This window comes from Sceloporus undulatus, chromosome 3, assembly GCF_019175285.1.
Source record: "Sceloporus undulatus isolate JIND9_A2432 ecotype Alabama chromosome 3, SceUnd_v1.1, whole genome shotgun sequence".
Classification (NCBI taxonomy): domain Eukaryota; kingdom Metazoa; phylum Chordata; class Lepidosauria; order Squamata; family Phrynosomatidae; genus Sceloporus; species Sceloporus undulatus.
The window spans coordinates 196,012,469-196,034,077 of record NC_056524.1 but is presented as its reverse complement, the minus strand read 5'-3'; positions in this window follow the sequence as shown (position 1 = coordinate 196,034,077).

The following is a 21,609-nucleotide window of genomic DNA, read 5'->3' as shown; positions in this document are numbered from 1 at the left end:
CAATTGAATTCAGTGGTTATTGCGTTTCTTTCTTCAAGGAAACATTTTTACTTTAGGCATATTTAGGAGTAAGTTACATTGAACTCAGTGGGACTCATTTCTCACTAGTGATGCATAGGATAGGATCATTCTAAATGACTGATAAATTCATTTGTGGTGATGGTACATAAAGTCTAAGAGAAAAATCCAATTGTTACTCCCAACTGGAGCAGATCTATTGAATCAATGGGAACCTATTAAGTCAACATTTGTGTATGTTTTATTGATTCAAACGAACACTCTAGCTGGGACTAAGAATTGGATTTAAGCCTTTGAATCTGAAGAATACTTTCCTAAACAAAATGAGTCCTGGGTTCACTTTTTAAAATTAGTTGTGACATCCTCATCCTTGGAACTGTTAATGTTAGTGGCTGAAAAACTGAGTCCACAAAGCAAATGCTCACCAAAGCAAACTTTAATTCATTATAAATGACAAAGAAAAACTAAGATCTGAGCTGAATGTTTATATATAAGAAGGCCAGGTTAAGAGCAAGCTACTGTAGCTGCATTTTGTTACTAAGCAGATTCCCTACAGTTGTGAACCTACCTGGCACCCAAGGCTTCTACATATACCCAGAGCAATTAATTAACTTTGCACTGTAAATGATCCTTTGCAATTGCACCTGCTAGCTCTTAAAAACTCCAAGGACAAACTAACCCCTAGGTTACTTCTTTTTCTTTAGGTGTGATCTCATGTTGTCACTATTCCAACAAGACTGATGGATCAAGTACAATTTTCTTTTCATTCAAATGTAAATAGAAAGCATTTCATTCCACTCATGCCGAGAATATTTATTATACTTTGTATAACTATGCCAAACATATAAAAATAGGATTATTTTTTAAAATAGAGATGCTTAAAAGTGATGCATACCCTAGACATAATTGACATAAAGAGTGCTTTAAATATTTTCATAGGGAGAGTGTTAGAAATGTTCTCTTCTTTGAGATCAATAACTCAGTTTTAACAGAGAATTAAGCAGCCTTTGTGGAAGACAAATAAATAAATCCCATGGAACCCTTGAACAGTTTAGAGCTATGAAAATACAGCTTGAATCAGAAATGACAGTTGGCAGAACTTTATAAATTGAAAGTTTGACTCCCATAAATAAATCAGGTTTGATGCTGATCCTTTTGATTTATGCTGCAGTTTTTGCCTTCATTTGGTAAAGAATATTTGCAGGAATGACTATGAGGATGGAAGATCCTCATCAGTTGTACCACACAGCCTAAGTCATTTTTAAATGCATTTTTTTAATCAATGGGGGAAAATGTCAGAAACCATCTGGGCACTTCAATTTGCTTTTTTGAAGTAGGAAGAAACTACTAGCACAATCCTAGGCATATCTATTCAAAAATTAAGCCATTGAATTCAGTAGTTTTTATTCCCAGAAAATAAGGATGCAATCTTTGACATAAGGATTATATTGTAAAGCTGAATTTCTGTTCTATCATGCTTAGGAGAAAATGTAATTGATGTGGTGGAACTTAATTTCAAGTAAACATTCATAGGATTTGGTTGTACCATGACAAAAATATACACGTTTAGGCTGGTATCCTGTAGAATCTCCTGGATATGTGAATAGTTACATTATTTAGATGCTTGCACAGGGAAGTACATGACAACCTCTCATAAAAATGATTCTCCCACTGCATAATAACTTGCAAGCATATCTCTGCATCCTCACAACAAGAACATCAACCAGAACATCCTCAGGGTGGCCATTGGAACAACTAGGCAGCTATCAGCTATATTTCACCTTGGTCCACAAAAGTATCCTGCAGAACTGAATAGACTGTTGTCCTTCTACTGAAATTTTCTGGAATGACTGTACAATGCAAGGCAGAAATACCAATAGATATTGAACTCAGTAGTGAGTATGTGAAAGCCAGCATAGTGTAATGACTTGAGTGTTAGACTATGAACCTGAGGGCCAGGGTTCAACTTCCTGCTCGAGCATAAGAATCCACTGGGTGATTTTAGGCAAGTCCATACTCTCTCAGTCTCAGAAGATGGCTATGGCAAATCCCCGCTGAAGAAACTTGCCAAGAAAATCCTGCAATAGTTTCACCTTATTATCAAAAATGACTTGCAGGCACACAACAACACAATTTATATGTAAGGAAAATAAAATAACTGTGATCATTCTTATAAAATGTATTGCATGCTTTTTCTTAAACTTTTTTAAAAATAAAAATGCTTAAGCAAGGAACATCTAATGCATCTTATGAGAGAGGCCATAGAGTAATTTAATTTTTATGATGTGTTCCTTATTGGTTTATATTTGAGATTATTTTTTACATTGCTATTGCAGTACATGGAATTACTGTCACTTTACTTCACTGGTTAAGTTAATTTGCAAGGCTGTAATGGACATTTTATTTGGAAAATATTTTTGAGTGCAGAAGAGGATTTAATGAAGTACATGCAAAGACTGTATGTCGGTTTCTCAGCATTCTTCTTTATATTCAGCACAAAAGTGTTTTTGGATAATATGAAATACTGAAAATCCAAACTTTAATAAATATATCAATGGGTCCTTTGCTCTTCAAGACTAATGCAGGCATTGTTGCTGTTGTTGTGTGACTTCAAGTTGTTTCTGACTTATGGTGACCTAAGAAAAACCTATCACAGGGTTTTCTTGGCAAGTTTCTTCAGAGGAAGTTTGCAGTTGCCATCCTCTGAGGCTGAGAGACAGTGCCCAGGGCCACTCAGTGGGTTCCATGGTTGAGCAGGGATTCAAATCTTGTTCTTCAGAGTCATTGTCCAATGTTCATACCTTATAAGTTTATCACACTGCACTTGAAGGAATGAAAACAGAACAGAACGGCATGGAATGGGGGGAGAATGGGTGTTACCACATGGGAGAATGCTGCTGATGCCGCCAGGAGTCCCCAAGCCATTACCCATCCGTTCCCCATCCATTCCTGGCAGCCAATTTAGAAGAATGGTTCAAAATCGTTCTTCAAAATCGGCTGCCATGGAACGGATGGGGAACCACTTGGGGACTCCCAGTGGCATCGGCAGTGTTCTCCCATGTGGTAACACCTATTCTCCCCCCGTTTCGTTCTGTCCCATTCCTGCAAGTGTTGTCCCATAAACTTATTTGTTTAAAAAGCTTCTGACAAAGAAGATGCTTTCCCGCAAAGTCTTTTTTAAATCTCCATCCAGATCCTACCTTTTCCATTATTTCTTGTCTTGGTGGATTCTTTTTAAAGACACATTAGCATTGGGAGGATGGGATTCTGCGAAAGAATGAGATTCTACCCTAGCCAATCCCACTTCAGCTCTGTGTGCCTCCCTGCAATAGACAAAGTAAAGAGGAGCAGCCACTGGAATACTTTGTGGAGCATGTGTGAACAGAAAAAAAGAGAGAAAGGGAGAGAACTGATAAATCATAGAATCATAGAATCGTAGAGTTGGAAGAGACTGCAAGGGCCATCCAGTCCAACCCCCTGCCATGCAGGAAATCACAATCAAAGCATCCCCGACAGATGGCCATTCAGGCTCTGTTTGAAGACCTCTAAGGAAGGAGACTCCACTACACTCCAAGGGAGTGTGTTCCACTGTCGAACAGCCTTTACTGTCAAGAAGTTCCTCCTAATGTTGAGGTGGAATCTCTTTTCCTGGAGCTTACATCCATTGCTCTGGGTCCTAGCCTCTGGAGCAGCAGAAAACAAGCTTGCTCCCTCCTCAACATGACATCCCTTCAAATATTTAAACAGGGCTATCATATCACCTCTTAACCTTCTCTTCTCCAGGCTAAACATCCCCAGCTCCCTAAGTCGTTCCTCATAGGGCATGGTTTCCAGACCATTCACCATTTTAGTCACCCTCCTTTGAACACGCTCCAGTTTCTCAATGTTCTTTTTTAATTGTGGTGCTCCCCAGCTCCCCACTGCATTTAAAAAATAAATAAAAACAGAGCTATAATTTTGGGTACAAAATTGTAAAACATAAGAAAAATAAGAAAGAAATAAAAAAATTGGATGTATTTTGGAGTGGTTTCTACAAGGCTAAACAGGCTTTCCTTTACTTTGCAAGGCTTACGTGACCAGGTTGTTTCATTTCATATCTACACACTGTTAATTTTAAACAAGAATTTGTAGGAACATACTGAACCATTTTTTTTTTGTGGTACAGGAAACTTTTCTGTTCTTTCCATGGTATTTCTTCTTCTGGAACCATTTGTTGTTGTTGCCTCAGAGGAAGCCGCCGCGGAACAAATACAATACACAGCTGTTGGAAGAAAAAAGGCCACAACTTTATTAACACAACTATAACAACAGAAACGTAGGGTTGGCCTCAATGCGTGAGATCTGGATCGGTCATCCTTCAGCCCCTAACTGAATGGATGAACCAAGTTCTTGGTCTCAGCCAAGCTTCGGGATGGCAAGGGATAGACTAGTTAAGTGCCCATCTGTTCCAATAATCGATCATGCGATTGATCGCATCTCCGCATATGCGCATCATTGCATCTCTATCCCTTATCAACAGGGAACGCTGTATCGGTGTTGCCCCCACAATGGCAACACGCATCGCTCAAGCACCCTGTGTCCCCATTGGACTCCTGAACCAGTGCTACGCAGCCCGGGAAACCATGCCCACCGAATCCGAAACCTATGCAACCGCCCCAAAGTGTGACAGCAACCCTCTCCACAGAGGGTGGGGTGGGTGGTGAACCGAGCTGGCAATGGGCCGCCAGGGCGCCTTGTGGCCTTAAATAGGCCTGGGAACCAATGGGAGGCCAGGATGGGGTGGAGGACCGCCCTCCTGGCCCCCCACCAATCCCAGGCGGTGCCACCTGATGAGTGGCACCCAATTGGGAGGCATGTCCACCCCCGGTGCCTTCTGGGAACTGTAGTCCCGCAGGCATGGGTGGAAGTCCCTCCCTTTCCCCTTTGGCTGGCCAAAGCTCGGGGTGGCCCTGTGCAAGGTTTTCTCGGGCCGCGAGCTGGGAGAGAGCGTGGACACTGGGCTGCGGGCTCTCCCTGAGCAGCAACCAGGCCGTCCCGACAAGGTGGGGAGCCTCCTTGTAAAGAAATATGCCAGGAATACATCTACTTAATGTGTTCCTTCTGGAGGAGGTAATAGGCTGGATGAAGAAAAACAAATTAAAACTGAATCCAGGCAACACAAGTTGGTTACTATTAAGGGTCCTAACCTGGATTTTGGAGGTGTATCAACCAGTCCTGAGGATGGAAGACTGAAAGCCTATGTTTGCAAATTGGGAGTGTTCCTGGACCTGTCTTTCCAAATGTCATTCCATATATATACAACAGCAAGGAGTGCTTATATCAGCTTTGGCTGATACGTCAGCTGCCCCCTTCCTAGAATTGGAAGACCTAAAGATGGTATTGAATATGCTGGTAATCTCAAGGAAGGCACTCTATATTGGAATACCTTTATACATATTTGGAAATTTCATTAGTTCAAAACACAGCAGCTGGACTGATTGCTGGTACATCTAGGAGAAGTAATATGAGCTATGGATAATGTAACTTGGAGCTAGTGGGAGGTTTACGTCTCAGACTGGAAAAAGCAACAGGACTATTATGTTGCTCTAATCTCCTGGTTCACTTCTCTGTGACCAGAACTGAAAAAAAAAAGGCATTTATTAGAACGATTTGCTATATATGTGGGGACATTATCAATAGAATTTGCATGAGGAGTCTTTGTTGTGTCATTCATCTCTGTCTTTACATTTCAGATAGTAATAAGTTGGCAAAAATGCTACATTTCTTGAAATTTTGAAACGTTATCTTCTGAAACTTTGAAGCAACTAATGAAACCACTGTAAAAATGATTACAAAATTTATTGATTTATTTATTTTATTTAATACAGTTTGATGCCACTTTAAGTGTCACGGATGATTCTATGGACCTGGGAGGTAAGTTTGATACTGTCTTCACTTGGAGTTCTAGTCCCTGTCTAAAAAGATTCTAAGTACTTCATCACAACTCCCAGTATCCTGAAGATGGACAGTTAAAAATGGTATGAAACTGAAAGAACTTGTGCAGTTCAGATAATTCACTGTGTTATAAAAAGGGAAATTTGGTTTCTTTAGGGAAAGCATTATTGTTTAGCATATGGAAACAGTAATAGTGATTTTATATACACACTAATGAATGAGCTTACTTCTGAGTAGAGGTACTTGAAATGACACTGTTTTTCTCTAAATGACAGCTAGCCATGATGAATCTTATTTCACACACTGGAAAAAAAACAACCAGTCTCCAATAAGTTTATTCTATTTCATAACAGAGTAAGATTTATGGTATTTGAAAGCTACAAAGGTCAAGGAAAATCCATACTATGATTCAAAAGAGGCACTGTGATGAAGCAATATCCTGTATAGATATGAATTGTTGCTATTGCTTATATTTTAGAACCTGGAACTTTCCCAAGACCTTGCTCCCCAGGGAACAAAAAATTGTGCTAGACGCCAGCTATTTATTGCTGCTGCTCTGGATCAGGCTTCAAGGAAAGCGAGAATACAATAAAGTGGATCTTTTAATGCTACAGACTTAAAGGTTATACTTGGGTAGAGTGATTAAACGAGTGAGGCAAATAAAAGATTCCTCCCACCCCTCGCTTTGATTTGCCTGAGATAACATTTCTGGAAATTCAGCTTTTATGAAAAGAAGCACCATCTTTTCAGGGTTATGGATAGCCAAAGTCTTGAAAATATAGTCATAACAACACGAGTTAATTGTTTGCAATGGTCTTGGACTAAGAATAAATTATCTTTTCTACATGAGTTTAGTACTGGAATGCAAAATGATTTAAAAGTAATTTCTACATTATTGATCTGTCAGCTCCTTGCCAATGCAAGAAAACTATCTGAGTTTATAATTTACAGTCTTCAGTACTTTCTAGTACTTTCCTCAGTGTCCTAGTTTTTGGCCTCACTATTTTTTTTGGACTCCTGGCTGTTATCGCTGCCATCCTTCCCTTTTCTGCTCTAACATCCCGCCAGATTCTATGATCTTGAGTTTTCTGAGCCAGGGAACAATGCTATTTTTTACTTGCTGAAGATGCCCCCAAATTGAACATTTCTGCACAGACATTACAGAGTACATAAGTCCTTCTATCAGACTTATTTTCTTGTGTATTTATGTGCCTTGCTTGAACATACAGGCTTTAATAAATGTATTGACTTATTATTTAAGTGCCTAAGGATTTTACAACCCTTCTGTTTACTAGAGTCCACTCAAGGCAGTCAAAAATAGTCCAAGAACAAGAAACTAAACCCTGAAAAGTCTTTGTAAAAGAACTGCAGTATCAACCTTTGCTCTGTAAAAAGCAGATGAAACCAATAAGCAGTTAAAACTACTAGCTTAGTTCAGGTTGTCATGGCCATTCCATTGACACCAATGGGATTAATATATTCTGTGTAAATGTGATATTATTGTTCTCAGAATCACCTAGAAACTTTCACTGGATTGGAAGAAGTGGTCCCAATCCTTTATGGAAAGGCAGAGCCATTTTACTGTGGAATGTTATGTTACTGGACCACAGAAGACTGTAAATTTTGCAATACATCCATCATCAGATGATGAGAATTGCTTTAAAGGTTTACTGCTCCTGTGATTAAGCTTCTCATTTCATTGTTTCAAAGCTTTATTGATTTCATATTTTCCTGTTTCCTCTGGGTAGTTCCTGTTGCCAACCTTGTTTATTATTGCACTTTCTATATAACATTTCCAGTGCTCAGAAACGTTGCTTGGAGACCTGCAAATCCCCAGCACATGGCAATGGTCCTGTTAGATAAGGGATTCTGGGAAATGTATTAAAAGATGTAACTTTCAAAGCTCTGATTTATACATATAAATACTGTATAATGAGGAATTTTGCATTTTTGTTTGGAAATGAACATACATTGCTGAAACAAGGATACATTGGGATCCCTAGTATGGATATTGCATGCGATATATTCATGCATTGTTTGACCATAGTTATATTTGGTTAAAAGATAGTTTCAATCAAACTCCCAAATTAGATTGTAAAATAGCATATCCTCAGGTGACTTTTTGATCTTTCACTATAAATCCTTAATGTTCAATGTGATGCCTATGGGGAGAAAAATTCTTTCTAACAAGAACAAGTGCTGAATTCTCAATTGTTAAAGTGACAAGTAGTTTTTGAAAACAATCAAAATGTTATTTTGCATTTTATTTTTCCAAGAAGTGCAGAAGCTGACCTAAGTTCATTTTACCAAGCCTTATCAGGCCTTTTCTTAAACCAAGAAAAACAAACAAACCCACGTTTAAATTTATCTGATATAGCACAGTTAGTCTTCGGAGGAGTTTCTGTTGAACTCCACTTTAGTGTACAGTGCTACTTTAATTTGGTTGTAAAGTGGGCTGCAGACACCTTCTGCGCTTGACCTCTGATGGTGTCAATAACTGCTCTTATGAAATATTGCTGAACATTGCCCTGTTTCTAGAGCAGATGGAATGGTTTAACTTTTTAAAAGGAAATGAAAAATCTACCTAACTGGATGAATAAAGCAAAGTATTATTCAAAACAACACAAAAGTAGGAAGAAAAGCCCTAAGAAATGGTAGTTTTTTTTTCGTCTCACACAAAGAAGTTAATATTTCTACCAATTGATGGCTTTTGTTACATAATAAAACAATATTTAAAGAATGTAGGAAAGTAGTTGTTTCAGTTTATTATCTTGAATTCTTTCAAGGGTTAGGATAGGACTAGAATATAATGGGTGTCATAAAAGCCTTCATTATTAATGACATTTGATGGAACTAGTTGGTGTATAGATGTAACTTGGGCTAAAACAAATGAAACCTATTCTCAAAATGTAGAATTCATATGGGATGTCAGTATGTGATGAAGCTTGTGCACTATAGTAGAATGAAGTCATCTTTGATATTAGCTTGGACATATAACATACTAAATATATCTTGGTCATGTTTGGGATCTGAATGACTTACACATTTATCACAGATACACCTGTTTCTCATTCACAGTGGTTATTTATTATTTGCTTATTATTTATGCTGTTTATTACAGCATGATCTACAAATGCTTGTCAATTTCATTTCAAGTAAATTTGGAGGTCACTTTTTTTTCAAATCATGAGGGGTTTGCAAGAATTGTCCTACCCGGAGGTGACATTACAGATTAGAAAGAAGCTGGCTAGCTAAGGAGCTGTATGACCAGAAACCTTGACCAAGTTGCCCATTCTTCTTGCCTGCAAAGTTTGTGATGTGATTTTGACCACAACATGACATTCATTTACCTGCTGCTGGAACTGTAAAGGTTCATAGCTTGCCTGTTTAATTGCATTTGGACACTATGACATGAAAATAGAGCAGTTTTTATAAAATCTAGTGGGAGTTAATTTTCTGTATGTGAAAATAGCTTTGTGACCTCACCATATCAGATAACACAGATATTGCTTACTGTCTCATAAATCAATCTGAGATTAGAAGAGGACAGGACACTCAATTGTACTAACTTTGATTTGTCACACTGTCTTTCAAACTGCTTGGAGGATTCCAGTATTGGAAGCCTGCTATCCGTGTGTATAGCTATTCAAAAGATTAATCACTATTCTAGTCCGGCTGGTCATCAAACCATGCCGTTATTGAACATCTTTCTCCCTTGTGTTATTTATCAAGTCAATCATATATTTCTCTTCAGTTTTAAATCCTGGAGTCTTATCACTTATAGCCACTGCTTTATCAGTGTCTCCTTGGTCCTGAATTAGTTTCTAGCTGCACATTTTCTTCTAGGTGTAACATCATAGAGTATCCACAGATTACTCTTTGTGGTTGACAGCAGGTTTATTATATTGTTGAGACCTCACTGCCAAAAAACTGTTTCATCTCTCCAGTCATGCTTCCCCCCCCTTAACTGGCAGAAAAGTGAAAATAAGAATTCTTTTCAGAACAAGCACTGAATTTGAGTTGTATGCTTCCTGTCATGATGTAGTATGGCCATGTGATCCCACAGCTGATTTGAATTTGAATATAGTCTCAATTGTGTGTTCGCCATACAATGAAATACCTCGAGAGGTCAGCATTCGTACATCCAATGACCCATGTAAGTTCACTTTACTATTAGATATGCCTCAGACATTTTGTGACGAAAAGTCAGTTTTATAAGAGATTCTAATTATTCGCTAAGATCACCAGTGTAAATGAACTTGTAAAAGGAATACTCATGATCTGAGCGAACTAGAAAAAAAATGCCCCCAGACATGGAATGCCACATTCTGTCGAGTCAATGGTATTTTAAAAAATCTAATCCAGTTTGTTGAGACTTCCTTTCAAAAATTATCTTATTCTTGGAAAATAACAAATAGGCAGCAGTGTTCCCACATTCTGTATGGAAACAGAACCAGTTGGTCTGTGGTTAAGAAGGAATATCACACATGCTTCAAATCCATAGTTGTCCTGTGCCTCATACTCCTGCCTTGTGTTCTGTGCACCTAGCAGAATAGGCAACACAGCCCTTGGTGAGAATCCTGGGGGTTGTAATTTGAGAAGGTTTAGCGAGGAACCAATCCCCAGCCCGTGTTTTTGTGTTATGGAGTGCCTCCAAGTTGCCTTTTGCCTTATGGTGACCCCAGGAACTTTATTTTTTATTTTTTAAGGCAAGGAATACTCAGAGCGGGTATTGTCGATTCCTCCTCTGAAATATAGCCTGGAACACCTGGTTTTGTTGGCACCTTGCATCCAAATACTAACCGGATTGGCCCCTGCTAAGCTGTAAAATCAGATGGGATAAATTGCCTCTTAGAGCTAATATAACCCCAAAGGATTTATATTATTTTCAAATTGTTACTTTATATTTGAAATTATTGTGCATTTCCTAACAGAAACAGTAATTGTAATGAGGGGAACATAATATGAATCTAGATGCATTGAGTATGGCTTCAAAACTGCAAACAATCAGTATGTTACAATTACTTACCTCAAAACAATTCCAGTGAGAGATATAACATTTAGATGCAACGTGGGAACACATTTGTCACCTGAATCTGGAGGCAAATAATGCCATTAATTCATTCCTTTCCTTTCTCTCTCTCTGATGTTGATTACCACATGTATTACAAAGGTATTTTCTACAAGGATAGCAAATCCCCACCTTCAGCAGGAAGCATATCTACCACCTCCATTATTTTTTGGGTGTTAGGGAGGCAGATTTATTATTGAGCTTATGCTCCTCTCTAATATTGGACAGGGCAAGGGGACATTGCTGAACAAGTCAGCAGTAATGTGGAGAAAGTGTATTCTTGTTTGTCTGCTTGGTATTAGTTTCTTTGAACTGAACCTGGAATGATCACAAGCTGTTTACATTGGCCCATTTCTAATATTGTCATATTTCTTATCATGGTACTCCCATCTCTTCACTGACTGTGGAAAAATAATTATAATTCCACAAAGCTGAAACAAACATTAGGATTATTTTGCACAGTGATAGAAAGAAATAAACGGGGAATGATTATGTACTAGAGAATGAAATCCTAACTGGCAAAGATGGCCAAGGACCAGCTGAGCTGACAGGAGGCCAGTGAAGCTCTGAGGATCTAAACTACATATTGGCTGGGGGGGTGATGAAAACTATTTAGGATTTTTCTTACTCTTCCCTAATTGGTACTAGCTTTATTAAAGGATTAGGTGTTTGTTGTGTCTATCCCATGCTTTCTTCCCTGTTTTGGCTTGTCCAGCACAGCAGTTCTGAGATCAACCAGAGTTCAAGAGACTAAAGAGCATTTTACTGTCAAATTTCTAATCCTTACACCTGCCACATATTGAATTACAATTGCACTGTTACTTGCTTATCTAAAATATTTGGCCCTATGTTTCAATCACAAAGTCTTTCTTATGACTAGCAAACTGAAGTATAGCTATTCTATCTCATACTTTCTATATTTCATGCCAGATCAGAGAGGTAAGACATGAGAAGGTTGGTGTGGATCATGGTGCAACCCCACTTAAAATAAGACCCCCCCCCCTCCAATTGTGGTTAGTTAAAGCAATGGCTTGTTGATGATTAATGTTGCTTAGGAGTACAGTTGGCCCTTTGTGTATACAAATCCTTACCATGGATTCTTTACCCGATGAAAATATTTAAAAAGATATATAAATTCCAAAAGCAACCTTGATTTTGCCATTTTATATAAGAGACATCCTTTTCTACTACCATTATATATATGAGACTTGCACATCCATGGATTTGGTATCCATGCGGGGTCCTGGAACCAAATCCCAGGGGATACAACCCAGTGGATACAAAGGACCCATTGTATAAATACTTAATTATGATTCATATTTTGAAAGGGTTACATCCAGATTTAGTCATGATTAGAACAGACTTAATGGGATTTTAAGTAAGTCATAAATATATAAATCAGTAATTTCAATGGTTCTATTCTAAGGACAATGTAAGACTTGTTATTTCACTGTTTTCTTCATCATATTAGTAGATGTTGTTGTGACCGTCTCTGTCTGCAACTGCTTTTTCCATATGGAAAGTGATGCATCTGCAGAGGAGAAATTCATCCCATGCAGACTCTCCAACAGGAAAGAATTTTGGAAAATCAGGTTTCTTTCTCCATGAAAGTCTCTACACAAATAGACCCCCTAGACTTTGACCTCTGTTGCAGTTCCTGTCTGGATCAGGTGTCTATATTTGCACTGGAGAAAAAGCTTGCATTTGCTGGTAGTGCATTTTTAACAATGTAAATAGCAAGTAGAGGGGTTTAGATCTAGCCCTGATACGAGCAGATTTAAACTGCATACGTATATCCGCATCCCATTTGAACTGGCACACTGGCAACCTAGTTGCATCTCACACACTGGCCATTTAGTTTTAAAAAGTGATTCTTGTAATTGATAGGTGTGTGGATGGCATTGCAGTTCATTTGGCCTTTGCATTTAGCATTTTGTATTCATCACCAGAATCTAGGCTTGAGAATACTCCAGCTATCAATGCTTGGCTGGTGCGCTGACGATCTCTTGAAAGATTTGCTCAACTGGCTGTAATGACATTGTATATTGTTACTGGCAACATCTCCTTTGCCCTAAAAATCCAGATAACAGTCTAATCTCTCAGACCACAGCTTATGAAACCCTTGTCCCTATTCCCCAAAGTTTGGACTCTTGGCAAATATTTAATGACATGGAATGTGCTTTTGATCCTGTCCCTAAACAGATGCAGCATGAGAGAATGCTGGTAAACAAATGTAAAACCATTCTCTCTCTTTTTTCATGCTCAAAGCTTTAGGCTTGGATCTGAATACACAAAAATTCAGGAAAGTAATTTTTCTTCTTCATTTCTTTCCCAGTTATAATATCTATTGCAACCCTCTTTATTGTATTAATATAGTAAATATACATAAAAGATGCATATAGAGCATGGTAATCTTTAAGCAATTTTTCTCGGTTTACATCTTATGGCCTCACTTACATCTGCTCTTTTTCAAATAACACATATTAAATGTATATCATGATAGCCTAGCAGTTATGGTGAACCTTTTGCAGACTGTGTGCCCAAAACCCACTATTTATTGCCAAGTGCCACGTCCTCTGCTTGGCTTTCTAGATGAACTCTGGCAAACTCCGTGCTGGGGTGACAGCATGCGTGCCCACAGAGAAGGCTCTGAGTGCCACCTCTGGCACGTGTGCCATAGGTTTGCCACCACTGGCCTATGGGAATAGAAGTAGCAGCTTGAGGAAAGAACAGATCCTTTGATGGTAGGACAGGCCCCAGCAATGTCACTGGAAATTGGGGGGCACAGGTAATGCAAACAGCAGCAAGAGCAAGGGCATGGGATTCTGAAATAAATTGCTGTACTTGTTGGAAATGGATTTAAAAAAAAATGCCATAGTGCTGACAAAAATCCATACACAGGGCTGAATTCTGTGGAGTATGGAAGAATCTCCACTTGATTTCACATCAATCAGTGAAGAAGGAGCTCATGAGAGTTATTACTGTCATCTTGTCATTTTACATTTAAAATTTAGTTTGGAAGAGAGAATACCTTCAAAATGAATGATTGATGTACTACAGCATTTGAAAGTCAGAACTTCCAAATAAATAAAAGTGAGGACACTTACTTTTCGATCTGGACAGATCTTTGCTCACTCATAGTTGTTGTATCATAATCTTTCATGGTGTAGCTAGGCAATTGGCTAGTCAGCATAATAAAACCATAATGGGGTTAAAGCAGGATTTTTGCATCAAAACTGTTATGCAAAAAAGATTTTTAGGTACCTCATAAAAATCTATTAACTGTTCCCACTATTGTTTTAAGGCAGTGAATCTCTCTGTGGCATTGAAATCTGGTCCGAAGCGCAGCATTTGCCACCATTCTGAATCAAAATGGAGACACCCATCCATTTTCTGAACAGTGCTGTACATTCTGATCGATCTGATAGCTTACTTACACTATTGCAGTTGCAGAACTTGCAGTCAAAGGACTTTTTGGTTGCCTCCCCTCCCCACAAACTGCACCAAGTAGAATTGGTGCAAGTTTGAACGATAGGGAAATAACCCAGTTTCCAAACCGAGTTATTTCATAGTATAAATGGGGCCAAGAAAGATTTCTCTGAGGACCAATGTCCTCCATCTCCTTTCCATGTCAAATCAAGTTAACTTTCTGACTTTGCTATGTTATTCGGTGTTGATCTTGCAATATTCTTTTTATCTCCTTGATTTGGAGTGTTTCCTTAATTGGTTTAGCATGTGTTTAATAGCCTGCCCCTGAGAAAACAAGACTGTACCCGTTCCTAGAATATTGAATGCCCAAGGAATTTACTACCCAATAATAACTACGTTCTGCAGAATATGATTGAGCAAGCAATGACAATGGGGTTTGTTGTCAACAATATCCAACACAGGAAGACCAAAAACCTCTAACCATGGTGCAACACAAGATTAATTTATTGTGAGCTTGGTATCTATTTTCTTTCACTAAAGGGATTCATGATCCTGATGTCCTTAATCACTTACTCCTGGAGAGACAAGACAGAGATTTCATTTTGTGGGGAAAGAAATAGCAAAGCTTAGTGAGCTTTAATTCCGGTTACTGAATAAACACATTAATCTGAATAAAATGTGCAGATTAGACCCGGATACTAAGAGGATACACTCCATTAGTATAAATCTACCTGAAGATGGGCAAATGTAAAGCAGCAAACAGGCTAGAGTTAAGAAGGCAGTGACTCACAAGACAGCCAGCTCATCAGAGTTTCTCCTGCTTCTTTTTCTACAGTAGGCTGAGCCTGTCTTCTCTTGTCCTTGAAGAACTGAAAAATGAAATTGCTGCTCATCTAACAAAAACATACAACAAGCCTTTAAGTTTGACCTTCACACCTAAGGACTAGAAAGTGGCCAATATATCACCTCTAGGGATGCAAATTCTTGATTCCACCTCCTCCCCCCCATCCTTGCATATAAGGACAGACAATACACTAGATTTCTCCCCAGAATTCTCTCCATATCTGAACCGCTCAAAATACTGCAGGTGAACTATCACAAGTAGAAAAACACACGAGGGTTTAGTGTGTGTGTGTGTGTGTGTGTGTGCGCGCGCGCGCAAAAACCTGCCTTCTGTGCAGAAAAAAAAAGGTTTCTTATGCAGAAAAGTGTTTTTAAATTTAGTGTTTTTCCCCATAACTCTTGCACAACTCTTTGGGATATTCAAATACTGGGAGAAAGCTGCAGCAGGATTCTTGCTGGTCTATTATTCTTCCCAATGGCATTTCCTGGCTGTCCAAAACCTGTTTTTGAACCTGGCTGGCAACAGATAACAATTCATATTCTTTCTTTCCCTAGTCACTACTTTTTAACCAGAATTATAGGCCAGTTAACTTTCTGGGTAATGGACAGGAAATATTGTTAATGACAAAATGATCAGTCCTCTGGAGTGGGGGCAGGCAATTACAGATGTTGTTGAACTGCAACTACCATCTGCTCTAGCAAGGATGATCAATGGTGAAGGATGGTGGGAAATGCAGTCCAACAAGTATACATCTGTTCCTGCTTTCTGAAACATACTTCTTTCTACGAGATGGTTTACATTTTATGCAAGATGACCTAACTCGCTGATTACCATCTGTTAAGTTGGAGTAACAATGATAGTAATGAGGCTGTTGGCGGTGTGTCAGGAATACAATTTTTGTAGAATCATAGTGTTGGAAGGGGCCCCATGGGCCACCAGGTCCAATCCCCTGCTCAGTTCAGGATCTCCAGCTAAAGCATCTCCATCACATATCTGTTCATCTCTTTCTTAAAGATGCCCAGAGAAGAAGACACCATCTCTTTAGGCAACTGGTTCCATTGTTGAACCGCTCTTATTGTCAAAAAGCGCCTTCTAATGTTCAGTCAAAATCTATTCTCCTATAATTTCAAACCATTAGACCTGGCCCTACTCTCTGGGGCAGCCCCTCCTTTCTATGACAGCCTTGAACTATTTAAAGAGTGTGGTTATGCCACCCCTCAGTCTTCTCTTCGCCAAGCTGAACATGCCCAATTCAAATACCTCCCCCCCCATCTTATAAGTGTACAATTAGTTTTTGTGGCTTAAATGTAGCATTTTGCATTTGTTTCTATTGAATTTCACTTTATTAAGTTTTGCCCAATCTTCTAGTTCTGCCCAATTCTGTTCCTGTTTTTTCAAAGTGTTAAGCACCCCTCCCAAATTTAGCACCTGCAAACTTAATAAGAATTCCCTCCAACCCATGATCTAAGTCACTGATAAAAATGTCACTGATAAAATGTTGAAGAGTAATGGCCCTAGGCGAGACTCCTGAGGCATTCCATTTGAGGGGGCTCCTTCTAGTTTGAAGCTATTGATAATGAGTATGGTTTTCCAACTAATTATGGATGCACCTGGCAATCATCCCATCTATTCCACATTTATTCAGTTTGACCTTATCCAATGCTTATCCAATGAAATCCAGATAAATTGCATGCACATCATCCCCACCATCCACTAAACTAGTGACCTGATTTAAAAAAAATATCTTGGCAAGATTTGTTCTTGACAAACTCATTCTGGCTCCTATTGATCATTGCATTGTCATCAAGTTACTTGCAGATAGACCCCTGTATAATCCATTCTAATATTTTTCCTGGTGCTGAGATCAGGCTGACTGGTTTGAAGTTTCCAGATATCCTTATTTTGAAGAAAGAGACAATATTGGTTGTTCTCCATTCCTCTGGCACATCACCTGCTCTCCAAGATTTCTCAAAAATGATGACAACCAGTTCAGAGAGTATATCAACAAGTTCCTTCAGTATTCGGGATTTGTTTGGCCCTGCAAATTTGAACTGATTTAGGTGAATTAGATGATTCCTGACTAACTCTCTGTCAATCTTGATTTACAATCCAGATCCTTGTCATGGGAGCACACAGTTCTTTCTTGGGCGCGTTACAGACCGCCGGATTGCGGCGGTCTGGCTCCGCCTCCGCTTTCAGTGTCCGGGAGCCGCAGCAGCCAAACCGCGCGGCTCCCAGATGCTCCAAGGAAGGAGCGCAGAAATCGCGCTCCTTCCTGGGCCCAGGAAGAGACGCCGCAAGGTGCTAGTCGCGCACTCGCGGCGTCATTTCCAGGGCGTGACGTGCGGACGCATAGCGTCCGCTAAATCAATATGGCGGCGGTCGTGTGGAACGGCCGCTGCCATTTGTCATGGACTCTGTCCGTGATAGGGTTAGGGGCATCTGGAAGAGACACCCCTTTTTCAAACTGGGACGTCCTCAGGACGTCCCTAATGGCGGTCTGTAACCTGCCCAGGAGAGGAAATTGAGGCAAAATAGGTATTGAAGAGTTCTGCCCTTTTATTGTGATTTTTTCTACCATCCTTACAGAACAGCAACCCCAGTGTATCCTTGGTCATTCTCTTGTCTCAAACATATCTGAAAAACACCTATTTGTTGCTCCTTGCTCGTGTAGGCAGTTGCATTTGTGTACATACATCTGAAACTTTGTTTGATCTCACCTATTAATTTACTGTCAGTATTACTGTGGATCCCATTCTTTCTCTCAGTTTTTTCTTTCAAATTTGCATCCTTATGTTTTGGCTTGATGGTTATCATCTCCAACCCCTCAACAATTTGGTTTAATGCCCTTTTGATCAGACCTGCCATGCCATTCTTCCCAGTCCTTGTGAGGTGCAGCACATCTGTAGCCAGGAGTCCTTCATTTAAGAAGTGAAGATTGTGAACACAGAAGCCAAAACTCTCCTGTTCATGCTATCTGCATGCCAGTCATTGACTTTTAGCATCTTCTTGTTCTTGTGTCATCCTCTATCCTTCATTCACAGAGCTGATAAGAATACCACCTGTGCCTCCAAACCCTTTTGTTTTCTGCTCAAAGCTTCATAGTCAGAGGGGCTTTGCTAAAAGGTTTTCTTGGCAGTGTCATTGGTGCTCTCATGAATAAGGAGAAACGAATACTGACCTGTATTCTTGATTACGGTGTTGTCAGTGATATCCTGGATATCTGTGCCAGGAAGACAACACACTTCCCTACTCATCTTGTCAGGCTGGCACACAGGTGCCCTTATATTCCTGAGCAATGGGTCCTCTGCCACCAACACCTTTCTTTTTGTCTTGTTGTGCTTAATGGTTATCTTGACTCCTTCATTGGCATTTGCTATCTCTTGCTGTTGGTGTCCTGTTTGGTCATCTTCACTGATGCCATCCTTATGAAGATATCAGAAATGATTGCACAGTTGAATAGGTTCTGACTCCCTTCTGTATAATCTGCTCCTGCCAATGACTATCCTCCATGGTGTTTCATTGCTGTTACAGGCCTCTTCATCTTCCTTGGCAGTGTCTTCTTGTTCTCAAGGAAGTCCTCATGTTCACTGGTAAGCTGAAGGGACTAATATGTAGTTGTAGTGCACTGAATTTCTGTTCCAAGAGAGATACCAATCTGCTTTTGCTGCAGGTGTAGTTGGTGAGATTTACTGGCCAAAAAACAAACATTGCACATACATTGCACCTGACAACTATAGATCCTTCTGCCTCCATCTCTACAGTTATTTTTCTCCTCTTATTCCCTTAATATCCGTATGGGATATAACTGCCTCAAAAGCTTGCTACCTCTCCTAACCTGGCTGCTTTTTTTCTCACAGTAACTTCAGCAAATGCTGATGGGAGGAAGTATGCAGATGATCTTCTACTCTCTCAGAACTATTTCCTCCTTGTTTTTTTTAAAGAAATATTGTATTCTTCCTTTTCGTATATGCTCTTTTAAACAAAATAAGGGGGATAATTATTTAATGCAAGATAGAGAACGTACTGCCCTTCAGCAGTTGTTGAACTGTAGATCCCATCAGCCCTTCACATGATAGGCAATGATAAAGAGTGATGGGAGATACAATTCAACATCTTCTGGAGGGCCATAGTTCCTATCCCTAATTTAATTACAATTCTTATTCCTCAAAATATACATAGTGGTGGCAGAATCAACATTTTTATAGAAAAAGATTTAATCAGTATGTGTACAAATATTCAATTTTCTAGTGTGTCTCATAGGCATAGCATTTCATTGAATAAATAATTGACAGATTTATATCATTAGTCAAAGGATGACGAATAGCTATAGCTCTAGTTCTTCAACTAAAGAAAGATTTATTGAAACCTGAATGTTAATTAAGGAATATCCTAGTGACTCTTAATATCATGTCTAATTAGGTTTTTCCCCACTTAGCTCCTTTCAGCTATAAAATAAACACAGTTGCCACAACACTAATGCATGTTTATTTAGGCAAATTGCTTTAGTTATGAAGTTTAGAGACTATGAATCAAATAGTCCCCCAACTATATGACTTTGCTTTTTTCCCCATCATGGATGGGCTGTTGATTTATCTCAGCATACTAGAAACCTTTGCATATGTCAAAGTGGTCAGGAATACAGTCTTTCCTAATGAAGAACTCCTATATTTGCCTGCTCAGAAGCAAATCTCATTGAGTTCAATAATGCTTACTCTCAGATTAGTGACTATAGAATTACAGACTCAAAAATGAGTTATAATGGAATAGAAAGAGAGATCCTCCATGGTTCTATAACACATTTATAAAATAATGCATCATGTAGAGCTTAGGAAGTTACTTTTTTGGGCACTACAGTTACAATGATATGCTGGGTGGGATATTTTGTGAGTTGTGACCCAAGAAGAAATATTTCCAGGCTTTGGAATCAAGATTATGAAAATAAAGACAACGTTTCAAAGTAGAGATAACAAGCATTGCAAACTCCCAAGGTTGTGTGCTGACAATGCAACTATTTTCATAATGTATTCAGAAACCATTTAGAAAAGTCAGCACTGGTATGATTAGAAGAGGGACTGGAAATATAATACCATTTATTCTAAAGTTATTATATAAAACTAAAGTGCATCAAACTGGAATACAGATCACTCCAAATGAAACATTGTAGAGATGGCGAAAAAACAGAATCTGTTCACTTAAATGATGAAAATGTTGGAACAACCTCTGTATCATAAAATCCATATATAATACATGTGTCAGTGCTTATTAGTTATAACATCTGGGTCCTGAGACAAAATGGGTCACAGAGTCCTCTTTTTCCAGATAGCTAGCAAGGCCCTTAACCAGAATACTCTATTCCACTCTATTTGGAAAAGGGGTCTTTTTGCCACTGTCCCTCCCTCCTGGTGTTCTGCCATCACTCCCAACTGTGCAACGAGTATTCCACTGAGCATGTTCAGTCTCCACTGAGTTATTTTGGAAAAGGGGTCTTTTCCCCTCCTTAGGATTCCCTCTCCTTTTTTGTACTTCTGCTTACCTTGGAGTTGCTCCACATTTGCTGACACTGGTCCCCTCACTCTTTGGTCCCAAACAGGCATAAAGCTGCTTTGGGTCACTTTAGAGGTATGCTGTTTAACTGATGCATATGTCCTAAGAGACTGGAAGCCATGCCAAAGCCACACTCCAGACCTAAGGACTGGAGCGCGGCTTTGGCGCAGCTTCTGACCTCTCAAGATGCATATGTCTTGAGCTTGTTTGGAGGTTCTAGAAGGGGAACGCAGCTATTGTATACCCCTGACCGAAGAACGGTACACTCCTTCTATCTGGGATGGTCATCCTTTCCACCGAGCACGCAGCTTCGGGAGGTACGCACATGGAGTGGTGAGGGAGGAAGGGGACACCCGCCTAGACAGCCAGATCAGCCGAATCAACCCTGGTGACCAATGGGGTGACAGATGTCACAGCCAGATCGCCCTCGGATGATATATGTTAGGTGGTATTATGTTGGAAGAATGTAAACTTTGGCCTGTTACAGACTGCCAGAATAAAGTTGCTTCGGGTCTCTTTGGAGGTATGCTGTTTAAATGATGCATGCAATCCTAAAAGAATCCGGAATCTGCACCAAAGCTGCACTCCCGTGCTTGGAATGGAGTGTGGCTTTGGCACGACCTCCGGACTCTTAGGACCTATGCATCATTTAAATAGCATACTTACCTCCAAAGAGACCCGAAGCAGCTTTATTTTGGCAATCTTGTAACAGGCCTATGTAATAAAATATTCAATAAAGGGGAAAAAAGATGCATTGTGTCATTTA